The following is a 21,365-nucleotide window of genomic DNA, read 5'->3' on the forward strand; positions in this document are numbered from 1 at the left end:
GAACAGCTTGGTGATGAGATTAGAAGTGATTAATTTGTCCTGAGAGGGGCATCTTTTTCAGTGGAGTTGAAAGCAGGTGAGCTGCACATGCAGAGTAGAGCTCTGAGATTCTTTGTTTCAAGCCTCTGAGTCCTCTCCTTTCCCCTAATTGATTTTTTTTAAGTGAGGCAGTTGGGGATAAGTGACTTGCCCAGGGTCACACAGCTAGTAAGTGTGAGGTATCTGAGGCTGGATTTGAACTCAGGTACTCCTGACTCCAGAGCTGGTGCTCTATCCCCTGCACCACCTAGCTGCCCCCTTCCCCCTAATTCTTAGCAAATGTTTTTTCCTCCAATTTGCTTAAGATTAGAGTCATTTGATCATTATTTATGGGTGACTCTTGGAGGCTCAGTAGATAAAGTGCTTAACCTGGAATCAGGAAGACCTGAGTTCAAATCCAACCTCAGAAATACACTAGGTGTTTGATCCTGGGCAAGTCACCTAACCTCTCTTTGTTTTAATTCCTGGGAGAAGGAAACCACTCTAGTTTCTTTGCCAAGAAAACCCCATGGAAAATATGGTTTATGAGGTAATGATGAGTCAGGCATGATTGAATGACTGGAGAACAACGCATTGTCTCTACTCTGCCAATTTTCTCAACCTCTGTTTATCTTCATTCATCATCTCTTTCTTTCCTGTCTCAGAAGAAGAGGTGGCCCCACCTCCTTGCCAAGAACAAACCTTCCTGTCTTTCTTTCCTTCTTTTTTTCTTTCTTTCTTTCTTTCTTTCTTTCTTTCTTTCTTTCTTTCTTTCTTTCTTTCTTTCTTTCTTTCTTTCTTTCTTTTTTTTGCAGGGCAATGAGGGTTAAGTGACTTGCCCAGGGTCACACAGCTAGTAAGTGTCAAGTGTCTGAGGTCAGATTTGAACTCAGGTCTTCCTGAATCCAGGGCCGGTGCTTTATCCTCTGCGCCACCTAGCTGCCCCCTTCCTGTATTTTTGATCCTCTTCCCTCTTGCCTTCTTCATGATTATGCTTCAAAAATAACCCCTTCTTTTTTTAATGCACCTTCAATCTCTTCCTTTATGTTTGTTTTCCCCTTTACATAAAAATATCCTCAGGTTTCCTTTGCTCTAAATCTGCTACCCTCTCAAGCTTTCTCATTGCTTGGCTTCTGTGATTCCACTCTTTGCCTACCTTTCTGTTATTTCTTTATTCTGTCTGCTATTTCCCTACTTTCTCCCAGCATTTTAAATATTAGTGACTCTCCCATGCTTCTGTCCTTCTTATTCTCTTTCTGTGTTCTCTCCTTTGACAAACTCATTCACTTCCATGGCTTCAATTATCACCTGGATGTAGGTGACTTCCATCCTTCTCCCTCTGGCCCTAATTTCTCAACAATGTTGTAGCCCTCCAATTTCAGCTGTTTGCTGGACAGCTCCGCCTAGATGTTGTCCCGGCACTTCAGATTCAACATAGCCCAGACTGAATCAATCATCTCACAAAAATCTGCCACTCTTGCTAACTTCGTATTATCTATTGCTGTCAGCTTACCTTATCTCTAACTCTTCCCTCTTCTTCACCTCCCCTCATCTAAAAACTTGTCAAGTCCTATTCATGTTACCTCAATAGTATCACACACATTTGTTCCCTCTTTTTGATTTTTAGGTTTTGGGCTCTTATCACCCTTTTTCCTGGATTATTGCATTCCTCCTTACCTCTTCGCTCTCATATTAACAATCTATCCTTCCCACAATTATCTATCTTCCTATTGTATCATTTTAATTAAATTATACCTATACTCAAATGTCTTCAATTCATCCCCATTTCCTACCAAAATAAAGAATAAACTCCTTCCCTGACATTTGCGGCTCTCCAAAGTCTGACTCCAACTCAACTTTCCAGCATTCTTTTACATCTGCACATACTCTACTCTTGAGAAATGGGAACCACTCTCCAAATCTAATGCTTGTCTTTCCCTCACCTTTTCCCTATATCTGGAATAGTCTCCCTGTGGTAGCAGCAATAGGCTAATCACTCATCCTCTCCTCCTGCTCATGCAGATTAGGCTAGTTTTTCCTTTAAGAGTATTGTGATGTTCCTCAAGTCTTGGGCTGTTTAATGGCCTGAGGGTTCAGAATATTAACATCATAAACTCATGGCTTGAGTACAAAGCACCCATGGGAAGTGCCCGGAAGCTCTCAAATTCTTGGCTGATAGATCTTGATGGGAGCTGTGCTCAGCTGAATCAACTCACAGAGTCCTCAATGCCTATCCTTGTTGAATATCTTCCTATTTTGGCTAAGTAAGTCTCTTTGTGCTAAGTGTAGAGTGACTTGGGAGTTTCTCATTTTGTTCCAGTATCAACCCTAAATTATTAGGGAGCTGGCTAGGGTCAGATCCAGCCCAGAACACTGTATACCCCCCGCCAATTCAGGCTTATTGAATCATTTCCTTTTCTTGATGGCCTAACATATACCATAATCATTATGAAGACATCAATTATATATATATATACACACACACATATACACATATATTCACACACACACACACACATATATATGGTGAGAGAGAGAACTTGCAAAGCATTTTACATATATTCTATCATGTGAACCTCACAGGAAGTCATTGAGGTAGGTCTTTCAGCCATTATTATCTCCATTTTTCAGATGAGGAAACTGAAGGTCATGGACATTAAGTGACTTGCCCACAGTCACCTAGTGTCAGAAGTAAGCATAGTCTTCCTGATTATAAGTCCAGTATTCCTTCTTCAGGGTAATGTTACCTTTCCTGATCTTGCGTAAAAGCATATGGTAATGGAAAGAGCAAGTGGTCTTAAGGTCAGAACACTGGGGTCCCACTGCTGAGATTTACTAGTCATGTGAAACAACCTCTTGGGTCCTCAGCTTTTTTATATATATTTGTAAAATGGGCACAATAATATTTCATGTGATTATTATAAGGAAAATGCTTTATAAACTTTGAGGTGTTGTTGTTGAGTCATTCTTCAGTTGTGTCCAACTCTTCATGAACCCATTTGAGGTTTTCTTGGCAGAGATACTAGAGTGATTTGCTATTTGTTTCCCTAGCTCATTTCACAGACAAGGAAGCTGAGGCAAACAGGGTTAAATAACTTGTCTAGGGTCACACAGCTAGTAAGTATCTGAGGCTATATTTGAATTCAGGAAGATGAGTCTTCCTGACTCTAGGCCTGGTACTCAGTCCACTCAGCTATCCCATGTTGGCAGTTGATAGATTTAGGGCACTGAATTAGATAGATAGATAGATAGATAGATTAGAGAGAGACAGAGGCAGAGACACACACACACACACAGTTGAACATAGCCAATGGAGGAATTTGTTTTGTTTGACAATGTTTATTCCTTACAAGGAATTTGTTATTCTCTCTCTTTTTCTAGCATAGTAGGGGAGGGGGGTGGGAGAGAGAAAAAACATATTTCATGTGCTTTATTTTTTATTTTTTAGCCAGGCAATGAGGGTCAAGTGACTTGCCCAGGGTCACACAGCAAGTAAGTGTCAAGTGTCTGGGGCCAGATTTGAACTCAGGTTCTCCCGAGTCCAGGCTGGGTGCTTTATCCACTGTACCACCTAGCTGCCTCTCAGTTACTTTTTAAAAACCACTTTTAAAAAGTAATATAATTTTTACAGTTAATTTGGGGAAAGGGAGATGAAAATTATTATAAGGATAATAGCTTCTGAGTATACAGTGCTTATAAAGCACACTCACACCCATTATCTCATTAGATATTTACAAGCAGAGCCAGAGTAAATTTTTCATAAACTTGGGTGCTTAATGCCATTTTGGGAAGCCTGTAAATTAGTGAATAAAAAATGATGTTTGATCAAGGCAAATTATAGGGCAGAATGGGCAGGGTCATTCTACTCCCATAAAGCCAGCCAGTGTATATAAGGCAGGAAGTTCCAGGGGGTAGCACCCCTCTCTTTCTCCCATGCCCTCCCTCCTCTTTGCCCAGGCTGTCCTGGTTCTTGAATGTCCTCCCTCTTCTCTGTCTCCTAGAACTCCCAGCTTCCTTCAAAACTCACCTAAGGCAACACCTTTTTAATGAAAATTCTCCTAATCCCAGTTATCAGTGATCTCTTCTTTGTGAAATTACTCTGATCCTGGTGGTGGGGAAACATTTATAAAGTTCCAACCATGTACTAGGTACTGTACTGTGTGTTACACATATTATCTCATTTGATCCTCATGACAACCCTGAGAGCTGCCATAATTATTCCCATTTTACAGTTGAGGAAATTGAGGTAGACACAGGGTAAGTGAGTTGCCCTCAGTCACACAACTATTAAGTATCTGAGGCTATATTTGAACTCTGGTTTTTCTGAGTCCTTGTCTCAGCCCACCTTTTGGCCTTTCTATTATTTACTTACCTGTGGGCTCATTGTATTGAAGTGGATAGAGTACTGTGCCTGGAGTCAGGAAGATCTGAGTTCAAATCTGACCTCACATAATACCTGTATGACCCTGGGCAAGTCATTTAACCCCTATTTGACTCAGTTCCCTATCTGTAAAATGAAGACACACTGGAGAAGGAAATGACAAACCATCCAGTATCTTGATCAAGAAAACCCCATGGACAAAGTCCACCCAGAGAGCCGGATTGTCCTGTCAGTAGACAGTAAGCTGCTAGAGGTCAGGAACTATCTCAATGTAGTCTTTATTTGCCTTGGGGACTACCTAGCACAGAGCCTTGTACTTGGTAGGGAGGTTAATGTTTGTTGAATTGAATTGGCAGAATTTATCAATTGGCCAGCGCGTAAGTCATCCACAAACCAGTAGAGGGCAAACTTCTCATTATCCTGAGCACAGATCAATTCTATTCAACAACAACGAGGATGACATAACAAATGCCATGGGGAGATCTTATGAGGAATAAGGGATCCCTTCCCTCAAAGCACTTATTAAATAGGTTTGGAAGAATAAAGATAGAAAATGGAGAGCAGGAATTACATTTAGTAAAGGAAAAAAAAAACCTGGAGTACAATGAACTAATCTAGATTAAAATGTGCAAACTAGATGCTAGGAAAAATCCATCATTAGTATAATTTCTAACAGTATATAAAAAAAGAAAACAAAACCACCCTGGATCAAGATTCAGAGGACTTGGGTTCTAGTCCTGGCTTTATTTGCTGCCTATGTTGCCTTGGCTAAGTCATTTCCCCCTCTAGGACTTCAGGTTCCTCAGCTCATCTTTTTTTTTTTTTTTTTTAAGTGAGGCAGTTGGGGTTAAGTGACTTGCTCAGGGTCATACAGCTAGTAAGTGTTAAGTGTCTGAGACCGGATTTGAACTCAGGTACTCCTGACTCCAGGGCCAGTCCTCTATCCACTACGCCACCTAGCTGCCCCCTCAGCTCATCTTCTTGAATTTAAATATGGCTTCAGATACTAACTGTGTGACCCTGGATAAGTCACTTAACCCTCTTTGCCTCAGTTTCCTCATCTGTAAAATGACCTGGAGAAGGAAATGGGAAACCATTTCAATATTTCTGCCAAGAAACCCCCAAATGGGGTCACGAATTGTTGGACACGACTGAAAAATAACTGGACAACAACATAAGGGGATTGACCTAGAGTTTCAAGTCCCATCAGCTCAGAAGGCTCTTTCAGCTCTAATTCCCTGCTTCACAAGCATGTACACCATGGAGGAGGGAAAGAGGAGCCGCAGGACCAGCTTGCCCAGTCAGCATCCCCCATTAGGAAACCCTTTCAGGGAGGGGAGCTTCAAGATTCTAAATGCTGGAGGCAGGACCTGTATGTGGGAGAGGATTCCAATAATTCTCTCCACCTACAGGGAGAGAGAAGCAGATGCCATTTGAAACTGCCCTGATTATGGAGCATGTCCCCCAACAGCGTACCTGATTGGCATCTGTGGCTTTATAGCCAGACCATCTGTTTTCACTAATGCAGTCTCAAGTGTGCAGAATAGCAAGGTCGGGGTCAGGGCCATTTTTTTGTTCCAGTCTATGACTTCTGTGGCTCTTCTCCAACTAAACAAGCCGGGCAGTGCTGCTGCTGAGCCCACAGGGCATGGAAATCTGGGCCAAATGTCACCAGGGGAGAGAGAGGAAGTGGGAAGCACTGGCCCCCTTCTTCATATTTCTATGGTGTGCGGCAGTCCGGGGGTGTGGGGGGGTGGAGGGTTATATTGGGCCAGCAAGGAGAGGGAAAGAGGACAGAGATTGACTGGCTAAGGATAGATACCATCACAGCAAGGTAAAAGGGTTAGCCAAAGAGAAAGACAAAAGCAAAGTGGACTTCCTGAGATGTGATCGCCTGAGAGTAGAGGCAAGAATACTGCTCAGTGGGGAAAAAATAAGATTATTCTTTTTTCTGGATGAGAGGATCTTGGTATTTACATGCCTGAGGTACTATTAGAGAATTCAGGCCTGTGGATTTAGGGTGCAAAGGGACCTAAGGATTCACCTACCCAACCTCCTCACTTTACATATGAAAACATTTGAGAAATTCCCAGAAAATGGAAGTGATTGATTGCTCAAAATTCACTTACCCACCAGTAGCAAGTGACTGCCCCTAGATCATTAGAATCCAGGTTGCTGTAAACTCCATACAATGTTTTCCTGGTTCTGCTCACTTCACTCAGCATCACTCCACTTAAGTCTTTCCAGGTTTTTCTGAAAATTGACTGCTCATCATTTCTTAAAGTACAGTAGTATTCCATTACATTCAAATATGACAACTTCAACCATTCTCCAATTGATGGGCATCCCCTTGATTTCCAATTCTTTGCCATACTTAACCTTTCTATGCCTCAGTTTCCTCATCTATAAAATGGGAATAATAATAGCACCTACATCACAGTGTTTTTGTGAGAATCAAATAAGATAATAGTTATAAAGTGCTCAGCACACAGTAAGTGCCTGGATCATAGTAAGCACTATTAAAATATTAGCTATTATTATCAGTGAATCTCTATTCTTTTTGTGTGTGTGTGGCACAATGAGGGTTAAGTGACTTGCCCAGGGTCACACAGCTAGTATGTGTCAAGTGTCTGAGGTCAGATTTGAACTCAGGTCCTTCTGAATCCACAGCTGGTGCTTTATCCACTGCTCCACCTAGCTGCCCCAGTAAATCTCTATTCTAAGCCATAGCTCAAAGGAACACTCACTATAACACAGCTGAGAAGCAGTCATCTTGCCTATTTCTAAAGATCTCAAATGAAAGACAAGTCATCATTTCCCAAAGTAGCTGATCTCACTTTTGGACAGCTCCTATTTTTAGAACTTTTCCCTGATATCAAAAATTATCTTTATCTCTTCACAATTTTCATTCTAACATTTCTGTCTTTTGTCTTCTTCTTCTTTTTTTTTTTTTTAGTGAGGCAATTGGGGTTAAGTGACTTGCCCAGGGTCACACAGCTGGTAAGTGTTAAGTGTCTGAGGCCGGTTTGAACTCAGGTACTCCTGACTCCAGGGCAGGTGCTCTATCCACTGCGCCATCTAGCTGCCCCCTGTCTTTTGTCTTCTTTGCTAATTTGCTGTTGTCGTATTTCATGGTCTGGGTTCTAGCCCAACTGGACAGGCAGCTGTTCCCCAATAATGACTCTGTTTCTGGTCTCTGTGCATCTTCATGGGCTTCCCCTTCATCTCTGACTATTAAGCTTCTTCCATCTTTTCTAAAATAACCTCAAGTGCCACAACCTCCGTGAAACTTTCCCTAATTCCTAATTAAAAGTGTTCTCTCTATGCTCAAATTTTCTAGAGTACCTTGTCTGGATCCCTTCTTTAACCTTCCAAATTCTATATTGTGTGTGTGTGTGTGTGTGTGTGTGTATACACACATACATATATATGTATTATCTATCTATCTATCTATCTATCTATCTATCTATCTATCTATCTATCTATCTATCTATCTATCTATCTATCCATATATATCTCACACACCAGATACATGTAATATCCCTTCTTTTCTTCAGTAGACTGTAATCTCCTTGAGGACAGGCATTATTTCCTTTTTTCATCTGTTTCCTCTTTTCTTTCAATCTTTTTCAATTGAATTTAGAAAAGCATGAAAAGTTTAGAATTCCAAGCTGAATTTAGAAAATCAAGTATGGTAGCTTGGGATTTCTCCCTTTTTCAAGCCCTTCCTTAGTCACTTTGGCAGATCTTCTTTAAGCTCTTTTTCCTGGGAGACAAGAAGACTTATTTTTTCCTTTCATTGTCAACCTTTGACTTGATCAGAATTTATCATATATCCTCCTTTCTCTTCTTCCCCCTTTTCCCCTTTTATTTGGTCTCCCATTCTGTAATTTAGTCCCAAAAAGCTTTGAATCACATGTAAGGCCATATGTAGTATTGTGAGGCTCAGTTTTTCATTTGATTTCTACTTTCACCCTTGTGAGCATTTAGAAAGAAACCTCTGAATGGTCTCTCTTGTTATTTTGATTTTGTTGTTCTTAGTTGCTGTAATTGTTTATCTTTCTTTTATTTCTGTTGTCAGAGCTATTTAAGAAACAAATAATTTCTTCAGGTTTTATTTTTTCTAGGAACGTTTTAAATACTTCTTTTTTTAAAAAAAATCAAATATCTTTTTGTTGTTGTTCATGGTTAGGTTCACATTTTGAGGATAGGTTACCTTGGATAACATCTTGAGCTCCTTTGTCATCAAAACTCATTATCCTCTTCCCTCCAATAGTTTCTAGTGGGTACAAAATAGCCCTGTTTTATTCAAATTTCCTTTCCTTTCTATTTGAAGCTCTTTCACATTGGATTATAGGACATCTCAGGGAATTGTCAACATTCCCTAGACAATTATTGAAAATAAAATTTTGGTTTAGTGTTAAATAATGTGCTCATACTTACAGATATGGGTGATTTTTTTTTTCGGATTAAATGTATAGCATCAAGGTTTACTTGGTTTGGAATATATCCTGTATTTTCCTGTAGTAAATTAAATATGATAAAGAATTGTGCAAATGTAAAAAAAAATTGTAAAGCTTTTCTGGTTCTGAGGGAATAAGTAACAGACATTTTTCAAGGATAGATCATTCAGAGTACAACAGGGAGCTAGGAGAAAAAGAGAAAAGGAATCCACTGATTCCCTGCATTTGATCCACTGAAACTAAGGAATTAGTTTTGAGATTAACTCGGTAAATGAAGATGACATAAAGACAAATGATATTAATACAAATTCATTAAGCCTATTTTGAGAATAGGGTCATCTGAGGAAAATAATTTTCATTTCCCTTTCCCCAAACTAACCATGATTAAAAAGCTATATAAATGTGATATTTGTTTGTATTTTGGTTCTGTTATTTTGAATTCTTTATCAGGTAAAGTTTTTTTCAATATAATATGTTAGCTTGCAAATTTTAATAGGATAAGGTATAGCAATAAAGCAGGAAAAGGAAGTTGAGAGAATAAGTATAGGTGAAGAGGCAACAAAATTATTGTTTTTTATACATCATATAATTGTCTACTTAGAGAACCCTGGAGATTCAACTCAAAATTAATTGTAACAATAAATTCAGCAAAGTAGTGGGATTCAAAATAAACTTGCATACATTGTTAGCTTTTCTGTTTATTACCAATAAAACCTACTAGGAAGAGATAGAGAAATTCCATTCAAAATAATTACAGATTGTATAAAATATTTTGGAGTTTGCCATCACACAGAAAGGAACTGTATAATTACAAATATAAAACATTCTTTGCAGAAATAAAGACAGACAAATAATTGGAGATATATTTATTGATTATATTTGGCCTATGACAATATTTTTAAAATGACAATGCTAATTAAATACATTTATTTGTTTGATGCCATTCCAATCAAAATCAAACAAAATAATGAAAAAATGAGAAGGCGGTTTCAGAACTTTTTGTTTTTCTTCAATTATTTCAGTCTTGTATGATTCTTTGTGACCCCATTTGGGGTTTTCTTAGCAAAGATACTGGAGTGGTTTTCCATTTCCTTCTTCAGCTTATTTTACAGATGAGGAACTGACACAAACAGGGTTAAGTGACTTGCCCAGGGTCACACATCTAGTAAGTATCTGAGGCTAGATTTGAAGCCAGGTCTTCCTGACTGCAGGCCCAGTGCTCTATCCACTGTGCTACCTAGCTACGAGAGCTTGTTGTTGTTCATGCCATCCTTTTCAAAGAGGACTAATGACATCATGGGATGATGTTTTGACTTTGCTTACAAATTGGATTTAAGTGAGACAAAGTTGCACAAAGTTATCAGCTTCACTTTCTCTTCCAGAGTCATCAAAGGCCTGTGGCCAGAAAGGAGTCAGGATGACTAGTGATGGCCCAGTATGCAGTGGATAACTTTGTTGTCTTCCATGTCTGACCAAATTCACCATTTCACAGGGCCTGCTTCTGCCACTTTCATGGCCTTTGGAACAAATTGTTCTGATCCACCAATTCTTGGGGGAAGTCTTCATATACTTTGGGTGGACAACCCTGTAACTCACCAATGGGCTTCAGTTACCTTCAACCTGGTTTAGCCCATCTGCCAAGACAATTTGCTGCACATGCTATAGCTTCTTGGATCCACAGGTAAGAGCTGGGTGACAGGTGGACACCAAAAGTGGATGAGCAGCCCCGAAAGTGCTTTAGCAGGTCTTTGTACCAGAGGTCTTACTCTTCCTTCAATACTCCATACATCCCAAGAACTTAAACTATACTAAAAAGAAGTAATTAAATTTTTTGGTACTAGGTAAAAAAAATAGAAAAGTATAATAGATTAGTTTTACAACATAAGTAAGGAAATAAACAGAGTAGCATAGTGTTCAACAAACCCAAAGATCCCTATTACTGAGGTAAATGCTCATTATTAACAAAAACTTCTGGGAAAACAGGAAAGAAGTCTGGCAAAAAGTAGGTTTGGACCAAGATCTCACACCATTTAAAATAGTAAGTTCCAAATGGATACATTATCTAAATATAAATTGTCACAAACATAAATACATTAACACGGCAAGGAAGGGGATACTTTTCACAATTATAGACATAGGAAGAGTTCATAACCAAAAAAGGGTAAAAAAAGATCAATCAGGAGAAAAAATAAATATTTTTAATTTCAAAAAATTGAATAGCATCTGCAGAAACAAAACCAATGCAGTTAAAATTAGAAAGAGAACAATTCATTAGGAAAAATCTTCTGCAGCAAATTTCTCAGAAAAAAGTTTGATATCCAAGGCATATAAGGAACTGATTCAAATATAATAGCATGATCCAATCTCCAATAAATAATCAAAGGCTATACACAGTTATTTGTCAAGGGAAGGAATCTAAGGTATCAAGAATCATATGAAAAAAATGTTCCAGGTCCTCCAAATTAAAATAATTCTGAGGTTCCACCTCAGATTGTCAAAGATAACAAAAAAAGAAAATTACAGTTGTTGGACAGGCCATGGGAGGACAGGCACAGACAGGCACACTAATGCCTTGCTGGTGTAGCTGTAAATTTGCCCAGCCATTCTGGAAAGCAACTTGAAATTATATATTGCTATGCATGTAGTTGTGCATAGTTTCTGGAGATCCAAGAAAAAGAGAAAGGACCAATATGAACAAAAATACTTATAGCAGCTCCTTTTGTTGTAGCAAACTACGGGGGGTTCTCAGTTGGGGAATGGCAAAACAAATTTGGATAATGAAGTATTAGATTCAGGAGAGAAAAAACAACCACCACGACATCATGGAAAGACTTATGTAAACTGATGCAGGGTGAAGTGAGAAGAACCAGGAGAACAATTTACATAATAATAATAATAATAATAATAACAACAACAACATTATAAAGAAAAAGAACTATGGGGGTAGCTAGGTGGTATAGTGGATATAGCCCAGTCATTGGAGTCAGTAGAACCTGAGTTCAAATCTGGCCTCAGACACTTGACACTTACTAGCTATGTGACCCTGTGAAAGTCACTTAACCCTGCTTAACCTTGCAAAAGAAGAAGAAGAAGAAGAAGAAGAAGAAGAAGAAGAAGAAGAAGAAGAAGAAGAAGAAGAAGAAGAAGAAGAAGAAGAACTATGAAAGAAAAGAGCTCTGGTTAATACTATTACTGCTGCTCTAGAACCCAGCTTCTTAAATTCTGGGTCATGACCCCACATGGGGTCACAAAAATTTGGGAACAGTAAAAAGTTATGTATACTTACTTTATATACTTATATGCCCTGGGGTTTGCGTAAAAATTTCTTAAGCAAAAAGGGGTCACAAGTGGAAAAAATTTAAGAAGCCCTGCTCAAGAGTAGTGAAACATGCCACCCACTATGGGACAGAAAGATGGAAACAATCATTTTTGAATCTAGCCAATGCATAGATTTAGTTTACTGGATTTATTTGTTACAAGGAGAGAAAGGTCTTTTGTGTTTTACTTAAATTTAATTTTTATAAGAAAGGAATGTGGAAGGGAGGGGGAGGCTATTGATAATGATGCCCCAAACAAACAAACAAAAGAGGGTTAGTGTAGCATTATTTTTTTTGGTTGTTTGTTTGTTTGTTTTTTTTTAAAGCACAGAAGAGAACAAGATGCAGGAGACAAAGACAGCTTTAAAAAATGTTAAATTTGTTGTGTATTTTTTAAAAATACAAGCTGCATCTGATAAAGATTCATGCTTTCATGTACAATCCTCTTTTTCTGTTCTTTGCATATGGAAATGCTCAAGTTTGTAGATGATTGTCAAATTCCAGATAATAAAATTATAAAGGAAAATAAAAGGATGGAACCTGGGTTTTGATATGATTCAGATTGTACCTACCCTGTCTTTTGTCTATTATGTTTATGATTATACCTATTTTGTCTCATCTCATCCTGGAAAATCCTTCAGCCATTCTGGCTCCCCATTCTGCTATTCGTGAGTCCCTCCTGTAGTCTCCATTTTGAAAAGAGATACGCATCAATCACCCTTCATTCCTCTCCCAGAAATGTTTCTGACTCTCCAAATGTCAACACCGTACTCCCATATGATACATTTGTCTACACACACACACACACACACACACACACACACACACACACACACACACTGCTTTATGTGTTGTCTTCTCTCATTAGAATGTAATGAGGGGGGCAGCTAGATGGCACAGTGGATAAAGCACCAGACCTGGATTCAGGAGGACCTGAGTTCAAATCCGGCCTCAGACACTTGATACTTACTAGCTGTGTGACCTTGAGTAATTCACTAAACCCTCATGCCCCACCAAAAAAAAAAAAAAAAATGTAATGGGGAATTTTTTGCTTGTTTTTGTATCTATACCTGACATATAATAAGTATTGGCTTGTTCCCTTTTCCAGGGAGATTAAATCAATATCAACAGCATATTGGATGTATCTTTGATAAGGTGATAAGGAGGAAGGTATTCCCATTGATGAACAGGTGATGCATATTTAGATGTAATATTGCCCTCTGTGCCCCCACCCAAACCTGCCACAGTGTACCCAGTAGAAACTATTAAATTAAGAAATACTGGTATGTGTTAGCTCTTTTATGGGAATTATTTGGATAATTGTATCCAGGCTATAAATGAAATTTGGATATCTGTATACTACAATGGGTCTATGATTTCACTGATATGAATAGTCCCTTCAGTACCACAGATCAAAACCCAAACTCTCATCTTGTGAGCTTCTTGTCCTTATGTTCCCCTATTTCCCTCCATAGAGGGTTTGCCTATTGAGGTAATGTCCTTCTTCTAGATTTCTTGACCTAGTATGAATACCAAAAGTATTCACACATGCAGCATATTGACTATTTCTTGCTCTCACTATATGACCCTTATACTTCTTTTTCTGGTCATATATCTAATAATGATCTTCTTGCCCTCATCCTATGTAACTCTTCATGGTTTAGATGTTGCCACATACTCATGCCCACAATATGTCTATCCATTGCCATTTAGATGATCCACAACTTTTATTCTTCAGAGACTGTAGTGTTTTATAACTTGTAGCCCTGCCTGCAACATGACTGGAAGTATATTAATGTTAAAAGGTTGAGCCTTTTGTTCCAGGGATAAACTTGAAAATACCAAAAGCTCCAGGCATCTTCTCAGAAAACAATTCTCAAAAAACAAATCTCAAACGAACAATTTCTCAAACTCTCTTCCTCTTATTCAGTTCTGGGCCCAGTTTCTTGCCCATCCCCCAGTGCTTGTTCAAGACATATGTACGAATGGGCTGGATTTCTGGTTAGTTTATCTAACTGTATGTCATAGTCTGGATAGTAGGCATTTTTCAAAAACACTTGTGTTTTTCTGCTTTGGATAATTAGTTAGAGCTCTTTTAAGTAATCATTGATCTTTTTTAAGAGCCTCTGCAGTATCCTGGGGCTAGGTGAAATTAATGCAACACTATCTACTAATAATAGAGGCAGCTAGCTGGCTCAGTGGATAGAGCATTGGGCCTGGAGTCAGGAAAAGCTGAGTTCAAATCCAGCCTCGAACACTTAATAGGTATGTGACCCTGGGCAAGTCACTTAACCTCTAATTATCTTAATCTACTAGAGAAGGAAATGGCAAACCACTTCAGTAACTTTGCTAACAAAATCTCACAGTGTGGTCCAGGGGTCAAGAAGAGTTGGACGTGACTAAATGACTGAAGAACCACAACATATCTGCTAATAGGTGCTTAATGGAGTACCTGGAACATAGTAGGCACTTAATGAATATTTATTAACTGACTGACTGAGAGGCATCTGGAAGATCTCATTATTTTTAGGAAACATCTATTTTGTTGATACCAGGGACTTTATTTTTTATCTTTAGTACTTTGCACAGTCCCTGAAAACTGGGAGACACTTAACAAATGCTTTGTGACTTCACACTGAATTGGACAGTGACTGGCACATAGCAGGTCCTTTATAAATGTTTGTTGATTGATTACTGATTGGACATTTTGATTGTGGAAGATACCATCAGTGAGCTTATATTTCCCTTTCTTGTGCTTCATTTAACATTGATAATCAGAGATCTGAACAGAAGTTATCTCTGTTGTTATGTCTTTCAAGGAAACTGGTAGGATTTTGATATATGTATGGGAAAAAAAAACAAAAAACTTTGAGGTAAGCCATAGTGGTGGTGTTTTGCTCTACTGAATCAAATGCTTTTTTAAAAAAAGTCAATACATGATAAGTACAACGGACACTTAAATTTTCTGCACTTTTGGGTCGCGACTTTCCCATTTAAATGACCAAGAAGATGTGAACTGTGGCAAGTTAGCACAGTTTCCCATCTCATGCCTACTCATTACTGGATAACTAGGGGAATAATTGTACCTGCTTTGTATTCAATGCCGCTGCCAAATAGGAGACAAGGGCAAAGTTTCCTTAAATTAAATTGGAAGGATAAAATGTGAGATTGTTGGGATGCAACTATGGTCTCTCAATACAGAAAGGACCAAGAGACATCCAAGGGATATACTAATTGCCTTCCTTATCTGTAATTTAGAATGACTGATGAAAGCTTCATTTTCTTATAGGCCTTTGACCCCAAGAGTCCTTGCAGATCACTGGTTTTGGCTAGAGGTTCAGTAAGACAAAGTGCGGAGACTCTGGACCAAAGGCTGGCTTTTGGTTCTTCCAATTGGGACTCGGGATTCTGGACTCTGTTCTTGGGAGGACACAGCCCTGCTGGCTATTTTGCCAATAGTATATTTGCCATATAAATCATGGACAATAATTCTTAGGTGATACTTTCATTGAGACTCCTCCCATGATCATTGCACCTAGAAAACTGATATATTTGCAGGGATAGTAGTAGTCTCTCCTTCGAAAAAAGCTTGGGATCAGGTAGTTTGTGGAATAATTAGATGGGGATTTAAATTGTAATTTAAACTTTAAAAAAACTGGATAAGGGGGCTGTGATAAAATAATGGGATTTGGTAGATACCCAGGGGCCCCACCTGAAAATTGATTTGGAATTGATTGAATTTGGTGAGACTGAGAAACTGACTGATAACCTACTTAAGATTGATAAAATTGAGACCATGCTTGGCTAGCCCTGAGTGGGGTGTTGTTCTCAGAGGCTGTGGACTATAATGTCAACAGGATACCACATTCAACCAATCAGCTTGAAGGAGCTCCCCTTTTGGGGAGGGAGAAAGGAAGTAGGAAGGTGAAGGTGGCTCACTGGATCGGCCTCTTTTCATCTGGGATTTCGGTGTGGTGGCAGAACTTCGAGTGGGCTTCTAGGGAAAGGCAAGGTTTTCTCTTGGGCTATACTGAATAGATCTAAGCTAGGGTTTTCCATTTTATAAGAAATCTGTTCTCACCCTCTCTCTCTTCACTAACTTCTAATACACTTTAATAAATACTTAAAAGCCTAAACTCTTGCTGAATTTATCAGTAATCTTAGCTATTCCCCTCATCCCAAAACTGGAGGCGGGGCAGGTAAGGACCCATATTAGATTTTAAACATCGCAGGGCCTTATGCTTCCTCTAAAGCTGTCCTCCATCTTCCTGGCAAGCTAGAATACCTCCCTGAAATAGTCAATATATTGAATGGCCAACTTCTTTATGACATTATCCTGTTACCAAGCTATTTGGTAAATAAATTTGGCTGAGAAACAAGGGAAAAATGGATCAGAGGAGTGGAAATAGTGAGCCAGTGTATGAGAGCCAACATTTGTCGATATACCTTTTTGTGATTCTTACCTATTGAATGGTGGAAAAAGTGCTTGCTTTAGAAGCAGAGGTTGTTATTCAATCAATTTTCAGTTGTATCCAACTCTTCTTGATCTCATTTGGGGTTTTCTTGATAAAGAAACTGGAGTAGTTTATTATTTCCTTCTCTAGTATTTTTACAAATGAGTAAACTGAGGCAAACAGGGTTAAGTGACTTACTCAGGGCCACACAGTAAGTATCTGAGTCCAGATTTGAACTCAGGAAGATAAGTATTCCTGACTTCAGGCCCAGTTCTCTATCTACTGAGCCACCTAGCTGTCCCAAGTGTCAGAGTGATATAGGAGGCAAAAAGGGTTAATTGAAAAACCCAAGACCCAAGCTCTAATTCAGATATTAGCTCTAAAAGGGAGTCAGACCCCAGTTAATGGATAACTTATACTAGGTTCTTGTACCCACAGAAATCAGTGTCCATAACGGGAACAGAGGGAGAGACGCCATGATGACCTTAGGCTAAAATGACAAGGCTATAGAAATTCTAATGAAAAATGAATATGTTTTGAAACTAGCCATGGGAATCAGAAAGAGACATGCGCAGAAAAGGCCAAATTTGTCCCCAGATTCACCTTATGACATGTAAACCCCAAAACACACCTCCACTGAAAAAGGTACCCACCTAGGGGGTTGGCTTAGGACCCCCAGGAACTCCAAATTAGGATAAGCCCTCCCCTGAAACACCCCTAGGTGGAGAATATTATAATGAGTAGGACAGGCCCTCCCCTATACCTCTCCAAGGTGGAGGTTATTATAATGAGACTGATAATCAATTTATCCATACTATAAATATAACTGTCTTTTCTTTCATTATTCAAGAGATACCTTTCCACTATTCTGGTTCTCTTCCTGTGGTCACCCACAGTATTGCAATAAAACTTGGGAAACTGAGTCGCTGAGTCTTGTAATTCTTTTGGGACTCACAATTAATTTGACCCCAAATTCTACCCCACATCAAGAGGACCTGAATCCAAATCCTGCCTTTGCTTTTGTTTTTGTTTTTGCCTTTTTAAAATATCTCCAGCATTTAGTACAGTGCCTGGCATATTGGAAATATTTAATAAAGGCTAGTTGACTAACTGGCAGTTTGGCAGAGCCTGTGGACCTCTTTTCAGAATAAAGTTTTGAAATGCATAAAAGAAAATATATAGTATTACAAAGGAAATTAAAGATTAATGAAAATAGATGTATTTTTCCCTATCTAGGTTCATGGACCATCTAAAATCTAGCCACAGACTCCCAAGGGAGGGATAACCCCAGGGTAAGAACCTTTGTCCTAGAAATAGCCACTGGCCTCATTTCAAAGAAGAGATTAGAGAAATTCTACAATGTGTATGGGATGATAATAGCTAATATTTATATTGTGCTTACTATGTGCCAGGCACTGTGCTAAGTGTGTTACAATTATTACCTCACTTGATTCTCCTCAGGACAACCCTGGGAGGTAGGTTCATTGTTACAGATGAAAAACTGAGGCAAACAGAGGTTAAGTGAGCTTCCACATACGCTGCCTTCAGCGCATCCTTGGCATATCTTGGTCAAATAGGATCACCAACACAGAATTGCTCCAACGCAGGCAACTTCCGAGCATCTACACGCTACTGAAACAAAGACAGCTGCGCTGGCTCAGTCATGTGCACCGCATGCAAGATGGGCGCATTCCTAAAGACCTACTCCATGGCAAGTTAGCCTCAGGCCAAAGACCTTCTGGATGTCCCCAGCTTTGCTACAGAGATATATGCAAGTGAGACTTGAGGGCTCTGGGAAAAGACATCAGGAGCTGGGAGGAGATGGCCAAGGACCGCACCGATGGAGTTCAGTACTCAGGAGCAGCTTGCCGGCAGCTGAGATGGGGCTTCAAGCTCAGGAGGAAGAAAAACGAATGAGAGGCAGGAACCGACGGGCAACAGAGAGCGCAGTTTTCCGATGTCCTCATTGCGGCAGGAGCTGCGGCTCCCATATTGGACTGCACAGCCACACTGTGGCCTGTGGCTCTTCAAGGTGCTGATCCATGGTCATCTGCGACTGGTGGAAGCCTACTACTACCAGGGTCACATAGCTAGTAAGTGATTTGAAATCAGGTCTTCTTGACTCCAGGCCTGGTGCTCTCTCCTGGGGCTTCTTAAACTTTTTCTACTCACGACCTCTTTTTGCCTGAGAAATTTTTACACGACCCTGGTTGTTTTGTTTTTGTTTTTGTTTTTTTTAGTGAGGCAATTGGGGTTAAGTGACTTGCCGAGGGTCACACAGCTAGTAAATGTTAAGTGTCTAAGGCCAGATTTGAACTCAGGTACTCCTGACTCCAGGGCCGGTGCTCTATCCACTGCGCCACCTAGCTGCCTCCAACCCTGGTTATATAAGGCATATAAAATGGGTATGCTATTTTACTGTTGCAAAATTTTCATGACCCCCACATTCAGTTACTCAACCCCATATGGGGTCTTGATCCACAGTTTCAGAAGTTTTGCTCTATCCACTGCACCACCTCGCTGCCCCGCAGATATTGGCATCAACTATATCTTGAGTGTCAGTAAGGTAATCTTTTCAAACCCAATCCAGTGTCAGGCATACCAAAATCCTCACCATGGTGGGGATTTTCCAAAATATTCCTGGAGATTAATAGGGCATTTGGATAGCAGATCTAAAAATCTCTGCCCTTATTTCATTCATTAATGTGGGGTTCTATATTTGGTGCTATGGAGATGGCTTACTAAATCAGTTTTGAATAGAAGGTCTAGCCTGCTTACCATACCTAAAATCAGTGTATACTATTATGAAAATTTAAGATTTCATAACAGAAACCATCATTTAATTGTCTCTTAACAAATCTAAGAGCTTTTCAGTCAAGTTGAAAATGCCCTTTTCCCTTGGCAGAGGAGTAGCAGTTCCTGGACTCTTCACAGTGAGAGCAAAGATTGGCTAATGTGGACTCATCACACCCTGAAAGTGATTTCCACATGAGAATAAAAGGCTTCAAGCTACAGTGTCTAAATTAATAATTTCCATCCTCAGGATCCCCTCAGGGTAGCTATAATTATTTCAAGGCATGTGGTAAAATTTTGCAAAAAAAAAAAATGTAAAAACAAAATTCTAATTAATTGAAGAAATAAATTATGTCACATGTCTCGAGACTGAGGATATTGGGGAAAAAAAGAGGGATTATTAGCCTAGATCATAAAAGACAGGAGAGTGGAAGAGAAAAAGTAATTCTTAGTTTATTCTCAAAATATTGTTTCCTTAACTGAAGGGAAAAGAGAGGAGAAAGGCATTTGATTTTATCTTTGTTGCCCAATCCCATCCTCTGATTGTTTCAAGTGTTTAAATCTTCTCCCCTCGATAAATTGAAAACTTGAGGAAAAGAATTTCTTTAGTGTTGTTCAGTCATGCCTGACTCTTCCTGACCTCATTTGGGGTTTTCTTGACAAAGATCCTGGAGTGGTTTGCCATTACTTCCTCCAGCTCACTTTACAGATGAAGAAACTGAGGCAAACAGGATTAAGCAATGTAATGATTGGAATGACGCCACCTACTGGGGACTTACTATAGGAAAGTTCCACCATGAGGAGAATGCCTCAGAGGGCAAGGCCATGCGACTTTTCCTTGGTGTCAGGAAGTAACGTTTGTGCATGGGTACTGTCCACCAAGGCTACCAGCCAATCAACTTGAGGAGCCTCCCATTTTCTGGGAGGGGACAGGAAGGAGGAAGGAGAGCCTGTGCGGAGAGCTCCTGTCTCTTTTTGGTTCCTGACTTTATGGTGGTGGTGGTGGCGTCAGAGGACTTCACAGGAAAATTGAGGAAAGATAGGATTGCCATGCTGTTGGAATTCTGTTCTCAATCTTTCTCTTTCTACCTTTCAATAAACCCTTAAAAACCTAAACTTGTTTTATTAGTGATTTTAGTCAGTTTCCCCCAAAACTGGGGGAACAGATTAGAACCCCCATTTAGAATCTTAAATTACAGTGACTTGCCCAGATTACATGGCTGGTAAGTGTCTGAGGTCAGATTTGAATTCAGGAGGATGAATCTTCTTGACTTCAGGTCCAGCTCTTTATCCACTGGGTGACCTAACTTCTGGTGCAGGGGAATCTACTCCCTCTCAAATATTGAATTTAGTAGGATTTTCCAGGTTTGGAACAAAGTACTTTCATGCTTGCTCTTAAAGAGTAGGGTACTTCCTTCCTTAGCTTATCTTCTGGAGCCTTGCTTCTTACCAAAAGCTGGTTACACAAAAGACCATCACAAATAGTGAATAAAGGGCAGCTAAGTGGCACAGTGGATAGAGCACTGGCCCTGGAGTCAGGAGGACCTGAGTTCAAATCCAGCCTCAGACACTTGACACTTACTAGCTGTGTGACCCTGGGCAAGTCACTTAACCTCACCAAAAAACAAATAGTGAATAAAACCATATTTCCAAGCAAACTGCAAACACAAATTCTAAAAATTGTGTAGATTTCATATACCAGAAAATATACAAGTGAATGAGCTCCTGAGCTGAGAATAAAATAAAATCTCAACTCAAACCAAGAGCCAGGGCCTAATCTTACCAAAAGGAAAGTCTTTGAAGTCTCTAGGGAGGCAAGCTGGAAACCAAGTACATGATGAGGAGCTTACTTCCTTTACATGTCTTCAGCTCCCAAAGTATTTCTCTATTTTTTTAACATGTTTCTCTTGAAGAGTGTGCGGAACCACAAGTGTCTTTC

Source organism: Dromiciops gliroides, chromosome 3 (genome assembly GCF_019393635.1).
Source record: "Dromiciops gliroides isolate mDroGli1 chromosome 3, mDroGli1.pri, whole genome shotgun sequence".
NCBI lineage: Eukaryota > Metazoa > Chordata > Mammalia > Microbiotheria > Microbiotheriidae > Dromiciops > Dromiciops gliroides.